This window comes from Neofelis nebulosa, chromosome 2 (assembly GCF_028018385.1).
Source record: "Neofelis nebulosa isolate mNeoNeb1 chromosome 2, mNeoNeb1.pri, whole genome shotgun sequence".
In the NCBI taxonomy this organism is placed as follows: domain Eukaryota; kingdom Metazoa; phylum Chordata; class Mammalia; order Carnivora; family Felidae; genus Neofelis; species Neofelis nebulosa.
The window spans coordinates 153,280,382-153,308,343 of record NC_080783.1 but is presented as its reverse complement, the minus strand read 5'-3'; the positions used below and the strand labels follow the sequence as shown (position 1 = coordinate 153,308,343).

Here is a 27,962-nt window from a genome sequence, read left to right as displayed (position 1 = left end):
GAACCCCTTTTTTTCCTGTAAACATTAGAATATGTGACAGAGTTCAGGTAACCACCAGTAATGGAGGGGACAATGAATGGCAAGATATTTGCTTCCTCATTCCACATGAATCTCAAGGACTAACACAGAATTTGCTCTGCTCTATTAAAACCCCAGAGGCAGAGTATCTGGTCCCTATAGGCAGTGATATTTCCTAGTTTATAATTCCTTCTCAGAGTAACCCTGTATTCTTGATGAGCCACATTTGCATGGTGGCTCTATCTGGTGCCTGGAAATCCTTTTGTGTATGCCTCTGCCTGTGACTCCACTGGCTCATACTGCTGGCTGTTTGTCATTCTGTTGACATCTGAGGAGAGGGCACCATGGGTCCTGTACCTAAATGCTGCAGAAATGATGATTAGAGGGAGAAACATCAGTGAGTCATTGTGGAAAATGATCTTCCTGTAAGTAATAAGGAGAAATGTGTTGTTGCAGCTTATAAGCCCAACCATAGCATCAAGACCCCAACTATTTAAAGTACACCTGATAGTTTTCAAAAGAAGAGATGAGCTCAGTGGGATTCCTGGGTGTTACGCATTTGATTTTAAATGGGTTTTGTGGGAAAAAATACCTTTTGGTTATTTTAAAGAGTTTAAGGTGCTAAGGAAATTACATCTTATTTGTAAATATTAAGCTTTTGAATATTCTGCCTACATTTTCAACATTTTAATTCATTTATGTTTGTCAATCAACTTATCTTCTTCCTTAGAGTACTTTATTAGTGATTATTTTAGAGCATTAAAACCCATATTCCCACAGTTCTACCACCTAAACACAACTTCTCTTTATGATCCTATCAAAAATTTTATTTGTATTCTGTATGATTCTGTATAACTGTAGTAAAAATTCATATCTTTTTAAGGCTTTTTTTTTTTTTTTTTAGTCTGGCCCTATTGAAAGTCTTTATTTTACCTTTGGAACAATTTTCTATTCCATCTCCAATTTTATTCAGTGTCAGCCATGATGATATGGTAAAACTGGTGTGTGTGATAAGCAAGGAGTCTCTGTTACTTCCACTATTTGAAATAACTATTAGGTGAAGACTCTACCATTATAGAGGCAAACAAAATACTTTGAAGGACTCATTCAGTCAAATAAGTTTATTGAGCTAAGTAGAGTAATAGTCTTATAAAATATTATATTTATGCATATATACAATATAAAAATATTTTAAAAATATACTTTTACGGAAAATATGTCATATGCTGAAATACCTTCTGGTTTAGCCTTTGGGATGGGCTATTTTAATAAAAAAATAAGCTTTCAAAAATAGTCTTTTCGAAAGGAATATGGTAGACCCTGTATTCTATTTTTAAGGCAGTTTTAAGCTGTTCTCATGACCATTATTAAAGTGCCCAGGTCCAGTGATGTCAGTGTACCTAGTTAAGAAAGACAAGTGTGTTAATGCCTCTAAATTGGTAAATATATTTTAATAAAACATATTTAGATTTTGTAACTTGGTGCCAGAGGATGTCATTGAAGATGGAAACATATGGCCATCACTGGCATCTGGATAAGGGCCCCAAAGTTTTAAAATCCTCATGCTTCCTGCATAAACTGAGCTCTGAGAAGGGAAATGAAGGAATTATCCTTCCTTGATACCCCAGAGTATGGCACTATCAAGTGCATTATGGTGATTTTATACCTCCTCAAGAGGATCATTAGTCTATTTCTCTACAAAAATTTTTATGTTTTTTAATGTACATCAGTGTGGAAGGAATATCTAACTAACCTATTTATAAGGATCATAAAAATTGTTTTTCCTCTTAAAATTACATTATAAAAATGAATCTTCCCAGTGCTTTCTTGCTGGATGTTTTCAAGATTTTTTCCTTTTGCAAAAAATATTTGCCACTTTACTTGTCCTTTCTCATTAAGGGAAAAAGAACAATTTTAAGAGTGGTTTGAAAAGAGAGCAAGCTCCCAAATTATCTCCAGACACAGTGATTTAACCCTCATCTACCTGGAAAATCTTGTACAAACTACAATAGGAACAGTTTTCCTATTCAGAACTAAAGATAAATCTCCATAGTTACAGTGTAAAAGAATCACTAAAAAGGTTTAAAAGTTCTAAATTGGCAGTAAGCTAATCACGTAAAAGACTCAGTCTTATTCCTTTTCCAAGCCTGCCTAAAATGCTTGATTTACTCCCATATTATGAGTACATTGTAATAAATACACATCCCCTAAGGAATTAACTTTCTGCTGTGACTTTTTGGGAGTTGCTGTGTTATTAAGTGATAGGTAATGTGTATACATGTGTATATGCTAGGATGCTCAAGTTATGCTGTAGTAACAAACTATCTCGAATTCTCATTGGCTAAATGCATCAAAATTTATTTCTCTCCCAGTGCAGGGCAATAGGGAACACTGCTCATTGCGGTCTCTCAGCAACTCAGGAGATGGAGCTTTCCAGTGCCACCAGTGCAGGATTTAATTTTTACAGCCATGCCAGAAAGCAAGGAAATGCTAAGTGAAACAGAACAAAACAAAAAAACACAAAAAATGGTGAGATATCCTAAGGGTACACACAAGAGTTCCCAGTGGATAAAGGTGGAAAAATTTGAGCAAAAAAAGTGTTTTTTTAATTAAAAAAAGATAATCTCACTGTCAGCACAGAGCCCGATGTGGGGCTTAACTCATGAATTATGAGATCATTACCTGAGCTGAAATCAAGAGTCGGTAGCTCAACCTACTAAGCCACCCAGGCACCTCCCAATTTTTTTTTTTTTTTTTTGTTAGCGTATTTCATTACTTTCTGGAGTATTGCAGAGATTAATCCTCTAGAAGATTGAGTTACCAGTCCAAATTTTCCATCTGCTGAAAGAACTTGAATTACTTCTTTCTTTTAATTTTTTAATTTTTATTTATTTTTGGGCGGGAAAGAGAAGGAGAGAGAGCTAGGCAAGGCAGAGAGAAGAGAGAGAGAGAGAGAGAGAGAGAGAGAGAGAGAATCCCAAGCAGGCTCCCCACTGTCAGCACGGAGCCTGACGTGGTGCTTGAACTCAGGAACGGTGAGATCATGACCTGAGCTGAAACCAAGAGTCTGATGCTTAATTGACAGAATCACCCAGGAACCCCTGGATTATTTCAATTATGTTTCTCTTTCTGTTTTGCTGGTTGGTCTTTACTTTCTGAGAAAGATTGGAAGGTGTGAAAGTGTCTGTCAGATCTAAGTTGATCATTTAAAACTGCCACTGACTTGAAGTGTAGTGAACAACAAAAGTCCTTTTCCTAGAAGAGACTACAGATACCAAAAGGGAAAATATTCTAGGAGAGACTACCGAGGGGCCCCTGGGTGGCTCAGTCGGTTGAGCGTCCGACTTCGGCTCAGGTCATGATCTTACAGTTCGTGAGTTCAAGCCCTGCATCGGGCTCCATGCTGACAGCTCAGAGCCTGGAGCCTGCTTTGGATTCTGTGTCTCCCTCTCTCTGCCCCTCCCCTGCTCATGCTTTGTCTTTCTCTCTCTCTCTCTCTCTCTCTCTGTCTCAAAAAAAAGTAAAAACATTAAAAAAAATAAAATAAAATAGAAGAGACTACCGATGCCAAAAGGGAAAAGTGCTGAAAGACCTAGTTTGGCTAAGATAGTTGTTTCCTCCCTGTAAAGACTACCTTCTAGCAGTGGCATTTGTAGGAATAACAATCTCTTAATCTCTTCCACTGTCGAGAATGTTTCCAGGCAAAGGAAACCTAACCTATATTAAGATATTAAGTGCATTGATTGCTGTTTTTCTGATATGGCATGTTATTCTATTAATTTAGCTTCTATGTAGGATGTATCAGCACTGCAATTCAATATATTATGAATAATAATGATAATTTTTATATTTGCTCTGGAGGGCTAAGGTTTTTTTTTTTTTTAATCATTCCTCCATTTTTGTGGGAACACCAGTAGAAGGCAATCTCTTGCTGTCTCTGTAACAAAGAAACTAATTGCTAAAGCTGTTCATATAAATGAAAGGCTCTTTATCAAGTATGCACTTCAATTGTGATTTGGTTTTGTTGCCATAGCATGGACTGTCACTATCAGCTTGGGTCATAAAGCCTTTGGATAACTGGTAGACAGTCATCACCACCAATCTGGGCTATGTTTTAATTGTCAGTTCAGGCCTAGAGAGCACTGACTTGCTCTCCATCTGCCAGCAGATCTCCTTAGGCATGAAACTATCACTGCTATTGGAATACATAATTTCTGATGCAAAAATATTAGACGTATACCAAAGAGGCATGAAATAAAGTGACTTTTATTTTAAGTGAGATAAGGGACATTGAATGGAAACAGTGAGGAAAGGTCAAAAACAGTAGGGTTTCTTGTTTACAGGCAAAACAGTTCAGAGCTACTTCACACTGGAGAGTGCTCTTGGAATTGGATGAGAAGAGACAAGAGCTAGGAATAGACTCTCAGGCCTGCAAACAAACATTTTCTGGAGAGATTTATTCTTCCATTTGTGCCGTAGAAAAGTGAAGGGAACGTGGCAGAATGTGTACTATCAGTTGGTTTCCTCCATAGCTGAATCCCACATCATTAAGGGCCTTGGAAATACAACAGCATTTTATATTGGCTGCTAAGTTGTACTCATAGCCAGCACAGGGAACAAAGGTTTTGGGTAAATGTGTTCTTGGCGGCATATGCTGCCTTGTAAGAAGGTTGATGTTTTCCACACCAGATAAAAATTCTCTGTGGCCACCTGTGCCATATGCCATTACCAATCCCCTCAGCTCTAGGACCCCTTTAGCCAGTACAAAAGACCTCTTTACTATCATTGGAATTCAAAAGACTTGAAAGGCCTCCAGGAGGCACTATAGAGAAACTGCAGTTAGAATTAAATACCTTTTAGTTGAGGAGAACCAGTTTCACACTGGTCTCTGAACTTGGAAATCTTAGCATTTTTCCCCCGGGAGATAGGGTATTGAAATCAGATTGCTGAAGCTGTGTTACATGAATGAGAGCTTAAAAAAAGATTAAAGAAGTTTAAGGCAAAGTTCAGATATATCTTTACTATCTTCCTCAGCACATTGACACAAAGGATTAAATACAGTTTAACAGAAAAGTGGAAAAATGATTTTAATAGAATATGGTCAGAATTTGGGAACTCAAGGATTGTTATCTGTATTCCTGAAAGTAGAATATTTTCACATAAAATTGAGAAGTCATTGAAGTTGTATTCTTCTGTAATGACATACAGAAAAATCCCTATTTATTTTGACCTGAGAAGAGTTAGGAAAAAAAAAAAAATCTCTCCTAGGAACCAATATCTTATTTCATTTTCTTCTTGAGTCACAATCACACCTGATTTACTGTTAACATCTACTGGTGGCCGAGGTTGTTACACAGCCCTGAGCTGTGCTTAAAGTATCTTTTATAATAACCACAGACTTAATAAAATAAATATTCCTAACTGATATTAGTATAACTGGGTTGAAAAAAAAATCCAAACTGTCGAAGATAAAACGCTTAATATCTAATGCATGTGTGATTGAGAATTTAAATGAATTTGCTTTCCTGGTACTTACTATTAAAAATTAAATTAAGACCAAGATGACACTTTAAGACATTGTACTTTGACGGTACTTGGTAGAGGGAAAAAAGGTCCCCCAAGTGCCTAACTTGAAGAGCCCCATGAGATTCTGAGAAATATACTTTTTGAATACTTCAACTTATAGTGTCTTTTCAGTACTCAATTAGCATAATTTGACACAATTATGGGTATAAACATTTTATAGGCACTTGGTAGGAGTGTCAAAAAAGTGTTGATTTCCATCCACTTATATTGGCAACACTCACCTAGTTCTAGCATGACACTTGAATGAGCAGTGAAATATGCTCCCTACTATTAATAAAATTCAAAGCATATTTCATCTTGACACCACATCACAAGTTTGACACTGCGGTTCCTCTCTGTGGAATTTGAGTCATGGAGACATCCCCTTGCTACATCCCCATCTCAACTAGATGATAATTTGATTCAGACTATTTCAATACATGCCAATATGTATATCTCCCATGCAAAATGGAGGCATGCCCACAGAGAAAAGAAGGTATAACTGACAGGTCAACATCATTTTTGTGAAGTTGTACCTTAGTGGTTTAAAAAAAATATTTAAGTATGACTTTTACCAATTCTCCTTTTCTCACACTTTATCAACAGGACTTTCCAGAATATGAAGTTGCATGAAACAAATAAATTATTCTTAAATGTCTTAATAAAATTCTATTTTTTAATGGATTGCTTTTTAAAACTTCAATCATGGGAGAGATAAGATAAGCAACTGTAAAGCATTTCCAAATCCAGCAGCATGAGGATTTATTGACATTGGCAACTTTGTACAAGTGTTTGGTTTGAGTTGCCATTTTCTAAACAGTCAGACCTTTGTGTGTATGTGTATTACCAAAATGCTGGAAGAGGAAAAAAAAAATGAATGTTAAGTACAAGAAATATGGGAGAGAAACTCAATTATTAGGAAAAAGAGGATAAAAATGATGAGTTATGCACTCTTTCAGCTCTGTTTTCCTTCATGGTTAATCATTTCAGGTTTCCCAGGATTGAGATGAAGTCCATTTGTTTTGGCACCATTTTCCTTGTGATTTAGCAGCTCTGATTAAAATTTATGGCTAATAAAAATAATCTGACTCATCTTAATACTATTGAAAATAGAAAAGAAGCTCCATCTCAGTTAATAGTATTTTTGGTCAACATAATTTAACTATAATAGTCACTCTAATTTTTCAATGGTTTTTAATATTTGTAATTATTTTTAGAAATTGGGTTTTAGAGACACATTCTCTCATTTCTTCCATAAAATCAAATTTTGCTAGAATGAGGGAATTTTTTTTCTTTAATTCAAATTTATATTTCTTAGTCTGATATTAAGAATGAAAACATCTTAGGGATTATTTTTATTTAGTCCTTTATTTTTATTTTATTAAAAATTTTTTTTAATGTTTTATTTATTTTTGAGACAGAAAGAGACAGAGCATGAGCAGGGGAGGGGCAGAGAGAGAGGGAGACACAGAATCCGAAGCAGGCTCCAGGCTCCAAGCTTTTAGCACAGAGCCCGACACGGGGCTCAAACTCACAAACTGCGAGATCATGACCTGAGCCAAAGTTGGACACTCAACCGACTGAGCCACCCAGGCACCCCTCTTTTTATTTTATTTTTTAAAATGTTTATTTATTTTTGAGAGAGACAGAGCATGAGTGGGGGAGGGGCAGAGAGAGAGGGAGACACAGAATCTGAAGAAGGCTCCAGGCTCTGAGCTTGTGAGCACAGAGCCCAATGTGGGGCTTGAACTCATGAACTATGAGATCATGACCTGAGCTGGAGTCGGATGCTTAACTGACAAAGCCACCCATGTGCCCCATGGTCTTTTAAAAGTAAGAAAAGTGAAATACTGTGACTGTTTCCTCATATCTGTACAGTAATATATAGTTTTTGAAGTACTTTGATCTGTTATCTCAGTTGATATTCACAGTAATACATGTAAGGAGGGTAGTTCTCAGAGTATGTGAAATTATTTTTCAATAATTGGAAATTGAAATGTACTCTTGGAATTCTGACCATATTATTGAGCTATATCACATATTTTATGTACCTCTTAAGGTCAGAACAATTATTATCCCTACTTGACAGATGAAAAAACTGAGGCCTGGGTTAGTTAAAGTAAGTTGATCAAGGTCAGGAGGTAGTGAGTGTCAGAATTTGAATTTGAACTCAAGTCTCTCCGATTCCAGAGTTCAAGATTTCAACCTCCACTGCAAACTGTTTCTGAGAGAAGCTTACCCAATTCTTTCCTTAAAAACAAACAAACAAACAACCCAGATTTTTTTAGAGAAGTTTTAGGTTTACAATAAAATTGAGAGAAAGTTACAGTAATTTCCCATGTATCTCCTGCCCCTACACATGCGTGACCACCCCCGTTGTCAACATACTCACTAGAATTTTTTACCAAGGATGCACCTGCATTGACATATCATAATCACCCAAAGTCCACAATTTACCTTAGGGCTCACTCTTGTACACTTTATGGGTTTCGGCTAATGTATAACGACATGTGTATCTCATTATAGCATCATACAGAGTATTTTCACTTCCCTAAAAAACCTCTGTACTCTTCCACCCTCCCACTGACCTCCAGGAACCACTGACCTTCTTATTGTCTTCATAGTTTTGTCTTTTTTAGAATGTCATACAGTTAGAATTATATAGTATGTATCCTTCTCAGAATGGCGGCTTTTACATAGTAAAATGCATTTAAGTTTCCTCTATGTCTTTTCATGGCTTGAGAGCTTTTTTCTTTTTTAGTGCTGATTATTATCTGGATGAACCACAGTTTATTTATTCGTTACTCCACTGAAGGACATCTTGGTTGCTTCCAGGTTTTGGCAATTACGAATAAAATCGCTATAAACATACGTGTGCAGGTGTGTGTGTGTATGTATGTGTGTGTGTGTACATACGTTTTAAACTCCTTTGGGTAAATACTGAGGAGAATGATTGCTGGATTGTAAGAGTATGATTTGATTTTTTTTTTTTAACGTTTATTTATTTTTGAGACAGAGAGAGACAGAGCATGAACGGGGGAGGAGCAGAGAGAGAGGGAGACACAGAATCCGAAACAGGCTCCAGGCCCTGAGCTGTCAGCACAGAGCCCGACGCGGGGCTCGAACTCACGGACCACGAGATCATGACCTGAGCTGAAGTCGGATGCTTAACCGACTGAGCCACCCAGGTGCCCCTTGATTTGTTTTTTTAAGAAACCACCAAACTGTCTTACAAAGTGACTGCTGTTTTGCATTCCCACCAGCAACAAATGAGAGTTCCTGCTATTCCACATCTTCACCAGTATTTGCTGTTGTCAGTGTTCTAGATTTTGGTCATTCTAATAGGTATGTAACTCTATATTTATTATTTTTTTTTAAGATAAACTGAGTCCTAGACAGGCAGTTTTTGAGACCAAAATTCTCAGCCATTTACTAGAAAAATTAGAGTTCAGGCCTTGATGTTAGATATCTGATGGTACTGAATTTCTGTGGCTATACTGTCTCTCAGTTGTACAGCTTTATACATGGATCACTGCCTGGGTGAAGTAGTTACTTAACTCAAATATGTTTGATAATTAATGGCAACTAGAGGTGATTTCTTACCTGTGCTTCATGAATGAGATATTTCAGAGCTGACAGTAGTATAGATTTATTCTCCAGCTCAGATGAGATTGGAACTTGCCGTGATCACTCAGCTGTATGGATCAAATCATACTTTCTAAATGCCATTCCCCCTTAATGTGCTATCCTTTACCGACACTGATCAATGGACTTCTGGTTATAAGAATAGGATTGGAAGTGGTTTCTTTGATTTCTCTTCATGATTTCAAAAGCATTAAAGGATACTACTCCTTTTGTGGGCCCCTGGGCTAAGGGTGAGGAGATGGTACATGTTATAATAGCCAGCCAAGGCCAATCCTGACCTTTTCTTTGCTCTTCCTTGAATGAGATTTTGAAATAGAGATAAAGTGGGAAGGACAAACCGTAGAACAATATAGCTTTTAACATCTATGACACACTTTGGGAAGATCACAGGGGAGCTAATACTGAGGGAGGAATAGCAACATTTTTTTTTTTTTTTTTTAAGAATCAAAGATGGTAAATGTAGAGAATGAAGGAAAGGAGGATGGTACAATGGGAAGAGATGCCAGCATGATCACATAATTCACTGAGGGACTTCTTATAATTAAATGAGATGATCTTTTCCCATTTCCAAGTCTTTTTGTTTTTGTTCTTCTCTGGAAAAAGGTATGTGAGTACAAAACTGGTGTTGGAGTGTTAGTCACCTCATAATGAGCCCCATTCCCAAATGGAATAAGATGACTTTTGCAACTGAAAAAGTTTGTATCAATGACTTTAAAACAGATGGTGGACAAGAATTACAGAGTGCTAGTGGTTCTTAACTATTGATTGACTGATTGGATCCCTTTTGAAATTGTGATAAAAGCATGGGATTTTTCCCTATGAAAATCAACATATGCTCATGCCCCAAGTTAACATATCATCTTAGGTTTATAGGCTCCCTAAAGGTGATCTCTGAACTCCTGTTAAAGAACCCTTGGTTTTGATAGTCATACCGGACTTCATGAGGAGAGCAAGAGAAAGTGTAAGAGGATGAGTAAATTTTAGATAGGTAACAGATTAAATGTGAGGTATGTAGAAAGTGCTCAATAATATTGGTGGAATAGAATGGATGGTTGAGTTGAGAGCATTTTCCCTCTGGCTCTTAGCCTCTCTACCTCTTTACTGTTCCACTACTTAAAGATTCAGTCACCTTGGTAAAGATTTGTGCTCTTCCCCAACCCTTTCTTCCTTTTCTTTCCTTATTCACCTCTAAAGATTGAAACTCTGCTAGGAATTAGCAGTCAGACTGGAAATGCCTTGGAGCCTAATAGCTACTTATGTCAGCTGTGGCAGTAAAATGGTTATAGCAACCCAAGTTTCTGGGAAACGTGTATGCAGCTTTAACTGAACAGCCCATCTTTTAGGCCAGTGCTTCTCCACCTTTAACGTGCACGTGTCTCCCTAGGGCTCTTGGTAAAGTGAAGGTTCTGGTTCTGTAGGTTTGGGGTGAGTTGGGGTCTGCATTTCTAACAAGCTCCCAGATGATGCTGTTGCTGTTGCTGCTCCATGGACCACACTGTGAACAACAGTGCTGTGGTCTTTCTAGGAAGCTAGCAGAACTATTCTTGTCATTGTGGCTTGTGTGTGTGTGCGTGTGTCAAATAATCTAAGTTTACTCCCCCAGAAAATGCTAATTGCCTACTGTGGCCCAATAAAAGGAGATTTTGAGCCAAGAAAGGAAGTAGAGAATTATTTAATTTTTGAAAAATCTAAATTTTTCAGATCATTGAAAATCTATTATTTGACCTAATTAAATGGAAGCTGATATTTGTGTAACAACATCTCCTGTGACACAGTCTGGGGATTAAGTACAGTAGAAATACCTGTCCACTCTCCCCAGGAACGTCAGCTAGAAAAACCAGAAGTTGCTTACTCTACTCGCATAATGATACATCATTTGCAGATATGTAGTTGTGCATAAAGGCTTAGTAAATTTTATAATGAAATGGAAGCTATTTCCTCATATTCATTTTAAGGGGTAAAATACAAAAAAATTACTATATTTGTTTGGTTCCAATGCACTTTTTTGTTTTTGTTTGTTTGTTTGTTTTTGCATTTTAACATAGTTTGAATTAGGATGTGTGTTATACTTAATGGAGTTTTACAATTGCTGTTGACCAAGTGGCACTTGTAAGGAAGGTGTCACTGGGTATGCATGTGCAAGCTTAATTGTTATTCTCTGTGCCACGGCTGGACACTGGCAACCTCTTGACATTTTAGTCAAAAACCATCAGGCCTATTAGAGGAAGGAATATGAGCGCAGAATGGGAGTTAGCAGCTTGAAAGAAGAGGCTGGGGACAATTTAAGAAATGCTGCATCACCAATGCTCCTGACAGCATACAGGTTGATATCATGTAACATGATATCTATGGCTCTGAGATGAACTATACCTCAGGAAAGTTGGATTCTACATGTACAGAAGTTTTTAAGCTACTGTTAAAATATATTTTGCTTGTATTTTTATTTTAACCTATGAACAAGATAATACATGATAAAAATCCATATGTAAATGAGTCTGAAAGAACTCCTTCACAAAGTATGAAATAAAAACCGTAAGTAGTAAGAAAGCATTGTGTCCTAATTTGGTTGCCAACATTTGTTTGATTTCCTAGTGGTACATCTTACAGTTGTACGTGATATGATGAATGCTGCAGTTTAAAAATTACATATTGGAGAAATAAAGTTTCCCAAGTCATAAAATTATAGAGTCAAAGGTAAATTCAAGAAATTAAGTAGTGAGTGTCTAAATCAACCAGGACACATGAGGTTCAAGGACAGAGTGCAGAATAGCGGATGTTCTTATGAATTAGAAAATCTAAGCAGTAGATATGGCTTTGATACTGAGCAGCTGTGACCATGGGCAAATCAATTCTCTGGACCTCTGTTTCCTAACATATAAAATGAAGAGTTTGTCTTAAATAATCTCCAGTGTACCTTTAAGGTCTTGGATTCTGCATATTCAAAACAAAAATGTGGTGGATAAAAGATTAGGTTTACCCATTATCTCTTGTGTTATCCCCTTTATCACAATGGAATTTCGCCTGATGATCTTCCTTATATTTTAGTTGAAATTGAATCAGGGTTCATTTTAGCAGAACTCTGTTCAGCTTTTATGAGGTAGGGGGAATAACTAACTGGTCAGCCTCTTCTTAACAATTCTATGCATACTTGAAAAACTGTTATGAATAGATACCATGGATTTATCTTTCACAAAGAAAATAATCTTAAGTTCTTTTCAGAAAGAATAAACTTCTTAAATAGTTAATAAATTGTTAAATTCTATTAACAATTTCTCTTGTATCTGCTTACCATTTGTTTCTGTTTGTTTGCTATCCTGCAACCAGTTCTCTTTCTGAATAGTGCCTTAATTTCTTTCAGAAGAATGACCTCTCTCTAGTCTGCAAGGGCTGTGATTAAGGGTCTCTGCACATATGTATATGTATATTCTGCATATATATATATATTCTGCAGATATATATGTTGTTGTTGTTGTTGTTGTTGTTGTTGTTGTTGTTGTTGTTGTTGTTGTTGGAGCGGGCGTACTCTGAATCTAGAGCTGAGTGTTACAAAAATGTAAAAGACAGTCATAGTTCACTGTCAAGCTGTCGTGCAGCCTCCATGCCCAAAGCTACTGGTTGCTGATTGGATGTGAGGCTGACTCTAGACCTGGACTCAAAGTCTCTTTGCTCTTTTGAGCTCCCCAAGATTGCTCCAAGCAATTCTCTTTCTAGATTAACCAGAATGGGTTTCTGATGCTTACAATCAAGGAAGCCTAACAAATAGAGACAGAATTTGTGCGGGGCGCTCCAGGACGCCAGTGATCACCAGCTTCCCAGTGTCTTGGTGAATAAACTGGAGAGGATGGAGGGACAGGATTCTGGTGTCTCACACACTCTACATGAAAAGGATTCAAACTTCTTGACTGGTGTCAAATATATATATAGTGTAAAATACCTCTATATACTGTTTTTACTTTTCCTTTAGATTGCCCAAAGCCTTTCAGTCTTTATGATGGGCCTTAGTTTTGACACAAATTATATCTCCACGTAGAATTTTGAAATGCACTTTTTACACCTATCCTTCTGTCCGTAATTAAAGGTAATCGTGTCCCTTTCTTTATTGGTCGCCAAAAGTAGTATACAAAATATTCAAGAAGGAAGGCCATTAAAAGTCTGTATTATTCTATTTGAATATATTTTCACAGAAGAAGAGAAAACAAACTATGAATTGCTAAATTCTACACCTGAAACTAATATTACACTGTATGTTAACTAACTGAAATTTAAATAAAGATTTGGGGAAAGAGAAAAGAAGAAGAGAAAACAAATTGATTTGTTTTTCTTTTTGTGCCATGGTGGTTCCATTTATTAGTTATAACATTTGTAAAATCTTTCACAGTCCAAACTGCTGTTCTTTTCTTTTGGAAATCCATCAACCTGCCTCTACCCCTCCAGATACTGGAAACATTGACTATTTAACTGAAAGGAAATACAGAGGGAAAAGACAAAACACTTATAAAGAAAGCAACTCATGGGGAGCCTGGGTGGCTCAGTCCGTTGAGCATCTGACTTCAGATCAGGTCATGATCTCACAGTTTTTGGGTTTGAGTCCCATGTCAGGCTCTGTGCTGACGGCTTAGAGCCTAGAGCCTGCTTCAGATTCTGTGTCTCCCTCTCTCTCTGCTCCTTCCCCACTCATAACTCTCTCTCTGTCTCAAAAATAAACATTAAAAAATAATAATAAATAACTCATGACTCTCTGAGTTACTTCTTTTGGAAATATAAACTCTGGAGGATTGAAAATGGCTTTCATGTTTCCCTCCCTTCATACCCTGCCATTTCCAAATAGTTTTCTCTTCTGCCATCTGAGATTCACTGGAAACATTCCTGTGTATGTTTAGGGTACCAGTTAATAGTTTGAGCTCTAGAATTGCATTTCTTGAGTGTTAATACTAGATACACTTATGATGTGACCTTGGGAAAATTAATCAATGTCTCAAAACTTAAATTTCTCTATCTGTAAAATAGGGTTAACCAGAATACACCCCCCCCCCCGCCATTATTGTAAAGCTCATATGAGGTAACTGATACAACACACTTGGCAGAGGGCCTGGTACCATATTAGACCCTTGATGCTTGTTATTTGTTATGATTATATATATATATATATATATATATATATATATATGGCAATGGACAGATGCAAATACATAATGAAGGCAGGGTTTTGAATGGATCTGATGGTATGGTGTGTGGTAGATTGCAGAGGGAGAGATGAGAGGCAACAAGACTAGTGGGCTACTTTTACAGTAAATCTGATGTGATGTTCAAAGGGCCAGATATGGTGGATGGGAAGTAATGATACAAAAAGAGGGACAAATGAAATGAAGAAAGGAAGAGGTTTATTGATGATCAGCTGAGGATATCGAAGGGAAAAAGCATTTCTGGGTGATTGACTCAAGAAGGTATGGGGAAGTCAAGAAGGGGAATAGGTTTAGGAAGAAAGGGAAACATTTTGTTGAGTGAAGGAGAGGCATCCATATACAAGTATTCAGCCAAGACGAGGGAAGTCAGGTTGAAGCTTGTGAAGGGCTTGGTAAGTTTTTGTATGAATAAACAGGATATATTATCTTTTTATTTCCTGTGGGATATATCAGAAAGTTGTAGCAGAGCAGTGGCTTTTGAAAAGCACATAGTGTTACGGAACCTCAGTTTCCTCTTCTATAAACCTGATGTTGAATGATCCCTATGGGACACCTCGCAATGCAAATTGATATGCAAAGAGTGAATTTCTGGATCAGCTCTGTGAGAATTATAACAAAAAAGTATATGTCATATTACACTTTACCCAACTTGTTTTTGAATTTTAAGTTTGAATGTTCTAGATGTTTAAGATGTTTAAGGTACTATTGAAAAAGCACGTTCAAAAGGCAGAGAACCTGTCTTCTCCCTTATTTTACAGTGCTCCCAGATCCGAAGCAGGGCACATAGATATAAAAAGAAGTTGACAAACAATAAATGCATAGTCCAACAGCCTAATGGTTTTATATGACATATATAATAATACAGAAAACAAGATTAACTTCAAAGGAAATATATACAAGGGGATTACTGTCTGTACCAGAAATAGAAGCCATAAGTGTAAAAATATATATGCATGAAAATTTTACAATTTATATATGTGTGTGTAAACCACCCTCAGTGAAATACAGTGTGATCATTAAGCATGTAAATTTGGATTGCAAACACAGACTCCAATTGTGCTCACCTAATCATCCATTATGTGCACAACTTACTGATTTGCACGCTCAACTAGACAGGATCAAATATTATCTGGATGTCACTTAAATGTCCATGGTTTGTAAATTTAGAGTTGTTCAAAATAAAAAGGTTCACTTCTTTTACTAGCATACCGCTTTACCCTGTGTACATTTTTTTTTTAAGTTTATTCATTTATTTTGAGAGAAAGGGGCAGAGGGGCAGAAGATAGAGGGAAGGAGAGAGAGAGAATCCCAAGAAGGTTTTACACTGCTAGCACAGAGCCCAGTGCAGGGCTCGAATCATGAACCATGAGATCATGACTTGAGCCAAAACCAAGAGCTGGATGCTTAACTGATTGAGCCACCCAGATGGTCCTACCCTGCATACATTTGAATGCAACAAAGTGTCTACAGATTATTTCTTTCAAGCTTCTTTTACCTTTAATTCTGTAGAACTAAATTTGTTACTTTTGTGATTTACTAAAAAGAAAATTTATTTCAATCATGGGTATGCTGGTCATATTAAACTATTGTATCTCATTTTGTTTCACAGGCTATGGAGTTTGGAGTAGCCTTTGAACTCAGCTATATTTTAGTGGTATCCTTCATTTTGTGATAGCTTACTTTGTGGAATTTTATCTCTCTGTAGTGGGGCATTTGAAACTTTGAGGAATAGTTGTATGTTAAAGATTATATTTGAAATTTATACTTCTTGCCCGATTTTCATCATCAAATATTTACTTTGGTATTTATATTATTGGTTATGAGGTCCCATAGAGCTGAGTGCATGGTTCTTGGCAGAAAATTTTGGTTGAAGAGATGTGTGCCGGAATGGATTTATGATTACTTGTAAAGATAAATAGAAAAAATCTGGAAACGGATATAAATTACAGTGTTCTCTTTAGACATTAATACAAGAACTCTCCTTTTTCTTTTGTTGTACCCACCTGATGTATTTCTTTGGCATTAATTATTCCTACCCCAAGTAGATGTTGGCAACATAGTGGTCAAGAGCTCAGTCCTTTGGGTTCAGATATGCTAATCAATAGCTAGATTTCATAATCTGTGTAAGCTGCAGATTTTTAATAAAAAAAAAAACTTTTAATACCTTGCTGGGTGTCTAGAGTTGATGATACAATGCATATGAAGCGCTTGGACATAACAGACATGTACTTGTTATTTTAGGGGTTGCCATTGTATATGTCAGTGCTTCATCAGAATTTTCATGGCTCAGCCAAATGGTAACCTTAAAACAATTTTTTTAATGTTTATTTATATTTGAGAGAGAGACAGAGCACAAGGGGGGGGGGGGCAGAGAGAGAGGGAGACATAGAATCCGAAGCAGGCTCCAGGATCTGAGCTGTCAGCACAGAGCCTGCCTTGAACGCACAAACCGTGAGATCATGACCTGAGCCAAAGTCAGATGCTTAACTGACTGAGCCACTCAACCGCCCCCAAATGGTACTTTTTTAATTAAAGGCACACCTCTTAATGGTTCTCTTTTCATAGTTCCTAAAATGTTTCCAAAAATCTTAGAAATATTTATTTTCAGAACACTCATGTACACACACATGAAAAAAATTAATACTACTGGGGAGTCTTGATGTGGCACTAATGGTCCATTCTCTTAGAAATATCTGTCAGGTGCTTTTCATGAAATACATATTTTAAATCTTACAATAATCTGCAAGGTAGATGTTAGTATTCCCATTTTATTGATGAGAAAAGTAAGACTTATTGAGGTCAAATATCTTTCCCAATGTCAGAGAGGTAAAAATTGTGCATTCTGGCATGTATCCATTGTACAAAGTCTGGGATTTTGTGTGTGTGTGTGTGTGTGTGTGTGTGTGTGTGTGCTGTTTTAGTTGCATTAAAGAAAAAATCACAGCCAGTTTTGAATTAAAAAAAAATACCAGGAGTGACAACTATGCACTCCTAACTTCTGACAACTCTATGTTAAGCATGTTTATTGATCCAAAATATTTGAATGCAAGTCAGATGACGTACATGTGAAAACAATCCTTCATCAATTTTGAGAATATAAACATTCCTCTGAAGAGGGGGAGGGGAAACTACATTTTCAAAATTAACTACTTCCTTTAAGGCATACTGGAATTTTCTTCCTTGGTTTCTTTTGCTCACTCACTAAAATGTTACTAGGTTGAATATCACTCAAATAAATAAACAAACCTATTTCTTCCCGTTAACTTGCCAACATGTAAAAAGGCTAGGAGACTTATTTACTTTCAGGAATCAATTTAGGGGCAATTCTTCTTGATCTACTGCAACTTTTGATTCTTCTAGTTTCTCTAACTGTAAAGCCAATAATGTTTGTTTTGTTTTCCTGGCTTTCAAATTCCTTTGCAGTCACCTTCAGTGACATGAACTGGAGATATTTCTACTATTTGTTTGTTTTAGCAAAAATATTATTCATGAAAAGGAAAAGTAGAAGATATAATAACAAGAAATCATTCAATTTTCATTAGATTCTGCTCTGTATGACATGTGGAAAAATGGAGAAAATATAGAAGAGTCAGTAGTAAAGGCTTTCAGGGTAAGTTTGATTCAAAGAGAAGTAGTGAATATACATAAAATCAGAGAATTATATGGGAAGAGCAAGCAAGAGAGAGCAAGAGATTAAGATTGAGAGAGAGAAAAGGAAGGAGAAAAAAGATAAAATAAAGAACTATGTCCTAGAAACTGAACTTTATTTGTAGAAGAGCCCCTACCTTTATTACTCATTTATATGCTGGAACACTGTGGCAAAAAACTCTGAATGCGCTTGCAAATGGACTGCTTGAGCAATATAATATCATATAGCTATTTCATTTGATGTGTGAGTTAAAAAAAATCTTATGCATTTGAATAATCAGCCATACCACAGATGTTATAAGACTCACTCAAAAGATGGCATCTTTTAAAATTTGAAAACATCAACTCTGCCAATTTACTCATTACTATTAACAAGATAAAATCATAGCAATATCTAACTCAGCAGGCATTTATTTATTGTTGCTATTAAAAATGTCTGGCACTGCAGAAAAAAATAAGGCTTGTGAAAATAATAATACAAAAGACAACAACTAAATGGGAACCTACTATGTGCCAGGATTTTACAAATGTTGTCTGTCTTAAATACAACAACCTGGCAATGAAGAAGTTATTTTACAAAGAAATGGAAGCTTAGAGAATTTAACCTTTTTTTTCTTTCTCTCTCTCTTTCTTTTCTTTCTTTCTTTCTTTCTTTCTTTCTTTCTTTCTTTCTTTCTTTCTTTCTTTCTTTCTTTCTTTCTTTCCTTCCTTCCTTCCTTCCTTCCTTCCTTCCTTCCTTCCTTCCTTCCTTCCTTCCTTCCTTCCTTCTTTCTTTCTTTCTTTCTTTCTTTCTTTCTTTCTTTCTTTCTTTCTTTCTTTCTTTCTTTCTTTCTTTTTTTTTCCCCCACAATTATATAGAGAGTAAGCTCCTAAGTAAGGGCGTGAGGTCTTACCTATTTGGCTTCACAGACTTTGCTTCCTTGCTTTCTATACGGAGCTGTTGTACCTAAAACGAAGTTGTGGATATATGTAAAACTATATATAAAAAAAATCATGCATGTACAAAAATCATATATATATATATATAACCATATTCATATCTGTATCTAAACAGACACCCACCTATACCTGCCTACCTCTATCAATTTCTGTATCTTCATATCTATATCTGTCTGGGAACTAATGATATATTAGCATAGAAAATAGCTAAAAAATAGAGTATGATATGAATGAGTAAAGTACACTCTGAACTCTGAGTAGAATGTGAAAACTAGTCAAGAAGGAAAATGATAGGAACCATTGTTTGCATTTACGAGGAAAAAAATGTTACTTTGGACTTAGTCTTATTGGAAAAGTAGGGCCATTTGTGAACAGGAGAGAGAAAGAAAGGAATAGAACATGTATTTATTGAACACTTAGTATGTTCTAAGCACTGGAAAGACAGCCTGTTTTTTATATTGCATGTAATCACCTTATTATGGCCATTTTACACCTAAGGACAGTTATACTCCAAAGGGATGAAGCAACTAATCAATCCATAACCTGGAGGAGGATTTGAACCAAGGTCTGCAGGGCAAACAAATACTATGTGCTTTTCATATCACCAGGAGATCAACAAAACGATACTAAGTAAAAGTTGGCTTGGGACCAATATTCAGATAAATTGGAGGGGGAAAGTGACAGGGAATGAGAGGAATTAAAAAAAAAATTTTTTTTAAGTTTATTTATTTTTGAGAGATAGAGTGAGTGAGGGAGGGGCTGAGAGAGAGAGAGAATCCCAAGCAGTCTCCACACTGTCAGCACAAAGCCCTGTATGGGGCTCGAACTCACAAACCGTGAGATCATGACCTGAGCCGAAACCAAGAGTCAGACGCTTAACCGACTGAGCCACCCAGGTGCCCTGGGAATGAGAGGAATTTTTGAGAATTTAGTAAAGTAAATCCAGAGCCAAAAAGAAGAAGCCTTAACTAAGGATATGACACTATGGTTAGACAAAAGAATAACATGATGTTATTTCTTCTGAGCATAAGTGGTGCTTTGTCTGTTAAGTGCTTATAGTTTCCAGAAGTTCAAAAGTCACCTGAGGTCTTTCATTCATTTGATAAGAGAATGTTCATCTAAATTAATCTTTGGAAGTACTTACAAGTGTGTGTAGACTGTTAGATCATTTGGGAGTTCAGAAATGAGCAAAGTTGGTGTGCGAATTTGCTGGATGTGTAATAGAGCAGGCTGACAAAATAGAATGGAACTCAGTGAGATTAGGTTAAGCATTTCTCACCGTGCTGAATTATGTTACTGGTGGAGAGTGGAAGATCCCAGTATTTTTAAATGAGTTCACATGTACTGATTCAGTGGAATTGTGCTGAGTGATCTTGAGAATGCTCAAAAATGAGATTGCTGAGCAATTTTCAGTGATTTAATTGTTAAGGAATTCTGGAGACTAGGAATCAGCAAACTGGAGATAAGCAAATATCACTCAGTTTTGAAAAAAGGGAAGAAATATTTTGCAAACTAGAGAGCAGCCAGCTTCATTGATCTCTGGCAGGAATAGAATGAGCTGGAGGAAGGTCGTTTCACACTTTTATGAGAGGAAGTGGTGGTTGTTAGGACCCAGTATAAACTCACTAAGATCAAAGCACGTGAGAAGCATGCATTCCATTTTTGAAGGGCATTGATTTTCTGCAACAACAGACCAATCGGGTGATGTTTCTCTAGCCCTATGATCCATCTAGTTGCATGATTAGTTTACATCTGTCCTTAGATCTGCAACATTGCACCTGCATTTCTCACTCTAACTTGATGACCTTACATCTTTGTTCACTGAGAAAATGAAAGATACCAGAGGAAATGTCTATGAGCTTCCTCTGCCAGAATGCTGCCTCTTCCTGCATTTGTGCACACAGTCTGCCTTTCCCCAGCTCCTAGGGATGTACTGTCCTGCTCCAATGTAAATTCACCTCCTCCCTTGTGTTATGCATCCCATTCTCCTCTTGCTTATTCAGGGCCAGCACACCAGCAATTGCCCCTTCCTTCTCTGATGATATAAGCTGCTTTTCTGTTGACTCATACCCACTAACATATGGGTGTGTTATTCTATTTCCCATCTTAAAAGGCAAATGAAACCAAACACTAACCAAAGAAAACCTTTTGTCTGTGAATCTACTTCCAATGATTATTTCATTTATTCCCTTTAGGCTGGACCTCCTGGAAAGTGTGGCTTGTATTTTGTTTCTGATTCTCCTCTTCCTGTTTTCTGTTCAACCCACTTCTTTTCAAGTTGTGGTAGCTACACTCCAGTGGCACTGCTTTTGTTAGTATTATCAATACTAACAGAGGCTTTGACTTAATTAGTTTGGGATGGGGCATGGACTGGTTATATTTTTGTAAGCTGTCCAGTTGATTATGGATTCTGGCTGGGACTGACAACTGGCCCACACCTTCTGAGCAGGGACTAAATCCCTTAGCATGCTCACTCTGTCATAGTGCTGGCTGCCTCTGAGGGCTTGCCTCAGACATCTAGTCGGTTTCTCTCTTTGGCAGTTCTGTAGATAAAATAGGGTGATTATTTTGAATTATTCTTTGTAAGAGTTATTGCAGAGTCCCTTTAAATAGAAAGCTTGCCATGCATTTTAAAATAAGATTATGATTTACAAAAACATTGATTCATTCATGAATTGTATGAAACATAGCTGTTGCATTAGACCAGGTATGTATTTATTTCCCAGTCTTTTGCAGGTGCTTGTAAGCCTTTATAAACTAATAATCAGAAAAAATATGGGACATAAGCAAATCATTATAATAACTTTATTTTGTCTTATGTGAAACATCCTCTTTCGAGCAATTTGAAGTATTTTACATCTTTGTAGGACAATACTTGACATGTTCTATTTCTGAATTGAAATATTTGTGCAGACTACTAAAAATTCATAGATGCCCTTAAGCTGAGGGTTCTTTTGTTTGTGTGCACAAAAACCTTTGAGGAGTTAAGTGTTATGTATTGAAAATGTAATAGTGGGAAAATTTTCTATCTATCAATCTTTGGGTCTGTCATCTACTTGTACAGTGCTTATCACCCTATCATCTATTTGCTACATATTTTCTCAAGATATATGGTTTGTAGTTTTCTCTATATTTACGGCAAATAATGATTTTTGATGTTTATATATTCTTATTTCCCTTTTGAGAAAGATCAAGATAACAGTGCACAATAATGGAAAGAATGAGACAAATAGTTGACTTTTCAACATTCCATAAAAACTTTGAAGATCAAATCAGCAGTTCAATAGCCTGAGAAGTTACAGGCAATCACAGGAGTAAGTTGAGATCAGAACTGGTACCAGGCTGGGTTTCTAGGCTCAGGGTGGCCACAAATTAGCCTTGTGACCTTGGAGGAGTCTCTTAACTGTTCCAGACTTCAGTTTCTTCAGCTCTAAAAGGAGTTTAACTTTTAGATTACTTGAGAATACTTGGGATTGTATAAAGCTTTTTATAGCAATACCTGGGAAAACAATAATCTATTCTTTAATAAGGATTTTATTGTTTAATAAAAGAATGGGAGTAAGGTTATATGAGCTGTGAATAAACCCCATTTTAGTGAGTGCTAAAATAAATGAATTTGGCCATTTTTCTTTATGAAAATTGTCAGAGAAATTAGCTCTGTCTTTGAGCACAAACATGAGAGTCAAAAGAACAGTAAATGTAATTTCAATTTCATTCATCTTTTTTCAGAGACAAGAGACAAACTTGGAACTCTTCCAAAAGACCCAAGTAAACAGAGAGGAAGTTTTGGAAGATTGAATCAGAGCCAGAATAAACTAGGATTTCTGTTTAAGATGGATATTACAAAAGGAACTGAAAAATGATTCAGGGAGATACGTTTAGATCTGGAATCAGGCAAAGTTGTTTTAATTAAACTTTTTAGAATTAAGATATTAACTTGCATCAGTATTAATTTACATGAGAGACTATTAAGGATATACAGAAAAGGTATTTGACTAATCACACCTTTTTTCCTCCTTAGTATCAATGCCTATGGTCAATTAAGTGGGAAAAAAATCAAACTAATTTCATGTAGTTGCTAATATAGTAAAATAAAATTTGTGTTTTATAAAATTATAGTTGTTTTGGTTTTGTCCTTAAGAATAAATGAAATAGAAACAATTCTACTTTTTTTAAGTTTTCTTTCTTTAAAAAATACTTACTTATTTTGAGAGAGAGAGAACACACACACATGCACCATTAGCAATGAAAAAGAATGGGGCAGGGGCAGAGAGAGAGAGATTGAGAGAGAGAGAGAGAGAGATAGAGAGAGAATTTCAAGCAGTCTCCACGAACCATGAGATCATGACCTGAGCCAAAATCAAGAGATGGACGCTTAACCAACTGAGCCAACAAGGTGCCCCAATTCTACTTCTTAGTATAATTTTAGAAAATGCGGTACAAGTGCCCCTTTGCATCAGCACTCCTGTATCCCTTGGGTAAATTCCTAGCAGCGCTGTTTCTGGGTCATAGGGTAGATCTTTTTTTAAGTTTTTGAGGAACCTCCACACTGTTTTCCAGAGTGGCTGCACCAGTTTGCGTTCCCACCAACAGGAAGACCATGAAGGAGGGGAAGGAAAAAAAAAAAAAGGTTGGAGAGGGAGAGAGCCAAAGCATAAGAGACTCTTAAAACTGAGAACAAACTGAGGGTTGATGGAGGGTGGGAGGGAGGGGAGGTTGGGTGATGGGTATTGAGGAGGGCACCTTTTGGGATGAGCACTGGGTGTTGTATGGAAACCAACCTGACAATAAATTCCATATTAAAAAAAAAAAAAAAGAAAATGCGTAGGTTGTGGCAAAGGCACTGAGGATAATTTTTTTTTAATTTTTTTAAACGTTTATTCATTTTGAGAGACAGAGACAGAGCATGAGCAGGGAAGGGGCAGAGAGAGAGAGAGGGAGACACAGAATCTGAAACAGGCTCCAGGCTCTGAGCTGTCAGCACAGAGCCTGATGTGGGGCTCGAACTCACAAACTGCAAGATCTTGACCTGAGCTGAAGTCGGATGCTCAACTGACTGAGACACCCAGGGGCCCTGGCACTGAAGATAATTTAAAGGAAAAAGTGATCAATAGGGCTAAAATACTGTTGGATTAAGTCTTGATGTCTGATGTTTAATTGGCACAGCAACAGCAACAACAACAACAAAAATAGATTGGTGAGATTATCCAAGCCATGGCGGAGTTCTGAAAGAGCCATCCTTTACTGTTGTAGTGAAAAGTCATGCTAATTATCTAGGTTGACTTTATTCTTGTTTCTGATTAGATTTGCTTAGAAGTCATTTCATATTAAGAATATGTTTTTTTAGGGGCACTTGGGTGGCTCAGTCAGTTAAGCGTCCGACTTCGGCTCTGGTCATGATCTCACGGTCTGTGAGTTCAAGCACCACGTCAGGCTCTGTGCTGACAGCTCAGAGCCTGGAGCCTGCTTCAGATTCTGGGTCTCCCTCTCTCTCTGCCCCTTCCCTGCTCATGCTCTGTCTCTCTCTGTCTCAAAAATAAGTAAAAACTTAAAAAGAAAAGAAAAATATGTTTTTTATCTCGTAGTCTGGTCAGTGGAATAGTAATCTCAATTTTATATGAAGAATTGAGTTGTTACCAATTTAAAAAAAAAATTTTTTTTTAACGTTTATTTATTTTTGAGACAGAGAGAGACAGAGCATGAACGGGGGAGGGGCAGAGAGAGAGGGAGACACAGAACCGGAAGCAGGCTCCAGGCTCCGAGCTGTCAGCCCAGAGCCTGGCGCGGGGCTCGAACTCACGGACCATGAGATGGTGACCTGAGCTGAAGTCGGACGCTCAACTGACTGAGCCACCCAGGCGCCCCAGAGTTGTTACCAATTTTAAGAATTGTGGATGGGTGGAATACTATACTTGAATGAGATCTCAGCTGGTATGTAATCTGATTTAAAAAGAATAAAAAAATTCTTTTGATTGTTAGGAAAATGATAGAAAATATTGAATAAACAAGATCCTAAACAACAACAGGAAACATCGCTCTCTCTCTCTCTCTCTCTCTCTCTCTTTTAATACCTCAGTATGTTAGGGATTATTCTGTAAGAACTCTAGTACTAATGAATAGCACAACATGGTTTGAATTCTGGAGTCACTGGAAAGTAACACAACTACTTTCAAATCTGTCAACTATTCTAGGTAGGGAAGCACTAATCAGATAAATTGAAGTAGATGAAAATTATTTTAAGATATTAGAATTGTCACTTTTTAAACATTTATTTAAATTTTTCAGATTTTAGCTAGATTTTATAGTTATTTATAATAATTTTGATAATGTATGTCACAAAAGTTACCTTTAGTGAAATGTAGCCTATTTTATAGAAGCAAATGTGAACCTCATTCATTTATTCAGTAAATATTTACTGAGTGCCTGCTATGGTGAAGTGCTTTATTAATTGTTGAGTATTTTCCTACTCTCTCCAGTCTTACCTTTGCCAAGTGTGAAACATATTTTATTCTCTATTACTCTCCCTCCATTAAATGTGTTTTGGTTTTATGCTAGTACCAAAAATAAATGCTTTAGGAACTTTTTTTTCAAGATACGTTCTCACTTTTTTTTTTTAAACGTTTTTTATTTATTTTTGGGACAGAGAGAGACAGAGCATGAACGGGGGAGGGGCAGAGAGAGAGGGAGACACAGAATTGGAAACAGGCTCCAGGCTCTGAGCCATCAGCCCAGAGCCCGACGCGGGGCTCGAACTCACGGACCACGAGATCGTGACCTGGCTGAAGTCGGACGCCCAACCGACTGCGCCACCCAGGTGCCCCATCAAGATACGTTCTCATTTTTTAACTTGTACTTTGAGCAATATATTGGATCATCAGTTTTGTTTGGGCTTTTCTAGAACTCTGCTTTTTCCATTGACCTCAGCATTGCTCATATGGAAACAGAAATGTGAGGCTCTGCAAGGGTCACCTGGAAGCTTGATTAACCCCTAACTTCTTCCATAATAATGTTAAGAGTTCAATATCCTGTCCTTTGTGTGTGTATCCATTAGCAATGAAAAAGAAATAAGAAGGGAGTAAGAAATAGTTGGAGAAAACAATGTACACAAATTTGTTTGCCTCATACATATAATATCTGTATATTTGGTATTGTTGTTTTATAATTGTGCACCTAGAAATTAAGGACTAATAAAAACACAAAATTTCCCAGGCTGGACAGGATTGTGGTAAACCCAACCCAATATTGGGTCTCTTTTGGTGCTAAGACTGTAAGTGGAAGGTGCTTAAAACCGCAACAGCATTGATATTTATAGTAACACAGATACGGTTTGAATCCTGGCTTTACCATTTGCCAGCTCTGTGACCTTAGGCAAGTTACTTAATTTCTGTAATACACAGAAGAGATTGGTATAATGGATATACTTTCTAACCCATATAATTATTGAGGATTCAATGGAATACTTAAAACAAAATTTTTACCACATTGCTCAATCTGTAGCTTTATAATTTATTCATCAAATTCTGTCTTTGTTGGTATTTATTCATAAATGTCATTATTAAAACTTTTTTGGCACCTTTTATATACCAGAGTCTCTACCATGTGTCAGAGGTATAAGGTCAAACACTGTTGTGGGGCAACAAGAGATAGATTGGTAGTTATGATTGTAAGTACATACACAGGAATCATACTGAATTTGTTGCATGCATATAATTCCATGATTATATGCATGCAATATTTATGCAATATTATATGCATGGAAGGAAAGCATTTCACCTGTGTTTTTAAATTTTTTTAAAAATACCTTTCTTGGTAAACTCATGCAAAACTTTGTTTTATACTATGATACTTACAAAAACAAGATAGCAAAGAGATTAAAAGCAGAGCTCTGAAATTAATCTGCCTTGATTTCTGTTCTGGATTTATCACTCACTAGCTGTATGACCTCAGGCTATTTATTTTTCTTTGTGTCCTTTGCCTCAGCTGAAAAGGGGGGGGCAATAATATTAACTGTTTCTTGGGATTCTTATAAGATCTAAATGTTATAATGTACATAAAATTCTCAGAGTAGTTCTTGGCTCATAGTGAGCACTCAGTAAGTGTTGGTTATTCTTAACATTATGCATCACATACTATTTAAATATAGTTAAAGATGTGTGTGTGTGTGTGTGTGTGTGTGTGTGTTAGGGCTTAGAACTATGAAGTGTTGTATCAGGCAAAATAATATCGGTATTCTGTATTCCACACATTTGTCTTTACCAGTTTTAATAATATATCCAATAACTATGTTCAGTAATATTACGTTTAGTCATAGGAATAATATTGTCAGGTATAAATGGCGCAATTAAAAACACTACAGGAGCTAAGTTGCTCAGGAAGTTGCAATGCAAATGTTCTTTCCTAAAGCCTTGCAAATGCACGATGAGAAAAAAATGGGGTATCTTATTTTATTCCCTAGTGAGAATCTATCCACATCAAATACACTATATAACACTGCATATGGGCAATCTCTGCTGAGATTCCCTGCCTCATCACACAGGCCTTCTAGAGAAGGAAATTGATAGGTATTGATTTCATTTTGAAAAGAGTCAATCCATTACAAGTCTAAGTTAAAAGTAGGAGCATGTCATGTGACCTAGAGATATTATGAATATATCTAGTTTAAAAGGTACTAATATTGAAGCATACTTGGAGTTGTTTATAAATCACTGTAAAATGAAATTACTCTTACATCCAAAAAATGTTTCAAAATGACATTTATTCAGTTTATTCTAGGACTATGAAATTCATTCATTCATTCATTCATTCACTCATTCATTCATTGAATGAGTATTTAGTAGGTACTCATGATAAATTAAGCAGTCTACTGGGCACCGAGATACAAAGATTGGTTACATTTCCCTGACCTCACAGGCTGACTATCTAGTAGTGGAGGAAAGGAAATGAAAACTTTTTCTTTTAATTTTT

General features: G+C 36.6%; 2 long non-coding RNA genes across 2 annotated transcripts in view; both read left to right on the top strand.

Annotated features, from left to right (window-relative positions):
• The window catches only part of LOC131504501 (uncharacterized), a 63,633-nt gene extending 45,611 nt beyond the window's left edge, over positions 1–18,022 (top strand). Inside the window, exons 2-3 of the long non-coding RNA XR_009258029.1 lie at positions 8,847–8,928; positions 17,954–18,022. This is a non-coding gene — a long non-coding RNA (uncharacterized LOC131504501). The remainder of the gene's footprint in view (positions 1–8,846; positions 8,929–17,953) is intronic.
• A 3,739-nt stretch (positions 18,023–21,761) lies between these two features.
• LOC131504498 (uncharacterized) lies at positions 21,762–23,114 on the top strand. The gene is made up of 2 exons (XR_009258026.1): positions 21,762–22,312; positions 22,728–23,114. It is a non-coding gene; the product is annotated as an uncharacterized LOC131504498 (long non-coding RNA).
• The last annotated feature ends 4,848 nt before the right edge of the window (positions 23,115–27,962 follow it).